Source organism: Cherax quadricarinatus, chromosome 50, assembly GCF_038502225.1.
Source record: "Cherax quadricarinatus isolate ZL_2023a chromosome 50, ASM3850222v1, whole genome shotgun sequence".
Taxonomy (NCBI): Eukaryota; Metazoa; Arthropoda; class Malacostraca; order Decapoda; family Parastacidae; genus Cherax; species Cherax quadricarinatus.
This window is the reverse complement of record NC_091341.1, coordinates 27574400-27576422: the sequence shown is the minus strand read 5'-3', so window position 1 is coordinate 27576422 and position 2023 is coordinate 27574400. Positions and strand designations below refer to the sequence as shown.

The following is a 2023-nucleotide window of genomic DNA, read 5'->3' as shown; positions in this document are numbered from 1 at the left end:
GCATCTTCATGCTTCTAAGCTATTTATGTTATACCTAATATTCTGGAATAAATATGATAGGTAGATATTATTTATTGATAGTAATAATATAATTATGCAATAACAAATTTAAAGCAGTGCTTTGAAACTGTCTAGATCAGCTGATGCCTTACCATCAGGTGTATAATGTACTGCAGGGTAAAGAACCCAGAGATCCATTACACAATTTATGTACACTCCAATACAACCATATGGTGGCTTCAGTACCAAAACCTCTACAATTCACTATTTTGTAAGATCTGGAGGGCTAAAGAAAAAAAAAAAATTGTTAAGACTTTTTGGGGCCTCCCAGGAATGCAACCCTATTTTTCCCAAGTTCTTCAGTTTGTCTAACACGGTTCTGACTAACAGCATTTTCAGGAATGTAACTACTGTGTTGAACGATGGTCTACTGTACTTTCAGTCCTGAAAACAAAAATATATATACCTCCAGAATTTACAATTCCTTACCTTTGAAGGATGTTTCAGGATTTCCAAGTCAATTATTTTATTGTAGCAATTTTCCAAACTTTCTCAGCTTGCTCGTTTGTCTACTGCCATCCACCTGAAAAAATAAAAAATAAAACTGAAGTACCTGCATAGCACTATCCACAAGTCTGCCGTCCAAGGGGATTAAACTATCCCTAGTTTACAAAAATTTATATTCCGACTAAAGAGGTGAGGGACAAACTAATTCCATTTATAGGCAAAGGCTAAAATTCTTTTTTCATCTGAACTTACAGAAGGTAAACCAACTTTAATTCTATTCAACCCATTTTAAAAATTCACTTTATAAATTGATACTAAAAGATTCTCAGAGCTTATTGTAACCAGGTATGGAACAAAGACAGTTCTTCCAGGGATTAGCCAGGTGATACTCTACCAAATCTGATTAGACAGCATAAACAATCTTGCCATCTTACCCAGATGTGGCATTTAAAACAATGGAAATTTCACGAACATTTATAAAATATTGGTTTTAGGGTTATACAGCACTATCAGAAAAAAAAATTAGTTGAACACTAAACCTTTACACAGTTATATAGAGCCTGGGGAAATTAAAGTCATTCAGACTATTCAAGGAAGTGAAGCACAAATCCCAAAGGTCATGAACCCCTCACCAATGCAAGGGTAAAACAAACAGTTAAATAAACATTAGTCTACTTGTAATACATTTTATGCTGGCTTTTTATACATCAAAATACAGTGGACCCCCGCTTAACGATCACCTCCAAATGCGACCAATTATGTAAGTGTATTTATGTAAGTGCGTTTGTACGTGTATGTTTGGGGGTCTGAAATGGATTAATCTACTTCACAATATTCCTTATGGGAAAAAATTCGGTCAGTACTGGCACCTGATTATACTACTGGAATGAAAAAAGTTCGTTAACCGGGGGTCCACTGTACTACATTTTTTAGAAGTTGTAAAGGTTTTATTTATCTGGAAACAAAGGTCAAAACTAGGTAGTTTTATATTAATAAATATTACAGTACAGGTACAACAGATTTTCTGGACACTGATGGTCCAGAACCACACAAATTTAAGAGTTCCCGCCCCAGTGTATTTACCACCAAACTGTACGTCACTTAACACCAAGACCAAGGTATATATATATAATGTATATATATATATCTCTCTCTCTACATATATCTACATATATCTATATATCTATATATCTATATATCTATCTATCTATCTATCTATATATATATCTATATATATATATATATATATATCTATATATATATATATATATATATCTATATATATATATATATCTATATATATATATATATATATAAATATATATATATATATATATATATATATATCTCTCTACATATCTATATATATCTATATCTACATACATCTATGTATCTACCTATATATATATCTACCTATATCTATATATTTCTATATATATATATATACGGATATATATATATATATATATAATCTATATATATCTATATATATCTATATATATATCTATATATATCT

At 30.5% G+C, this 2023-nt stretch overlaps 1 long non-coding RNA gene across 1 annotated transcript in view; it reads right to left on the bottom strand.

Annotated features, from left to right (window-relative positions):
• Window positions 1-483: 483 nt before the first annotated feature.
• The window catches only part of LOC138854150 (uncharacterized), a 42938-nt gene continuing 41398 nt past the window's right edge, over window positions 484-2023 (bottom strand). Inside the window, exon 4 of the long non-coding RNA XR_011393373.1 lies at window positions 484-583. This is a non-coding gene — a long non-coding RNA (uncharacterized lncRNA). The remainder of the gene's footprint in view (window positions 584-2023) is intronic.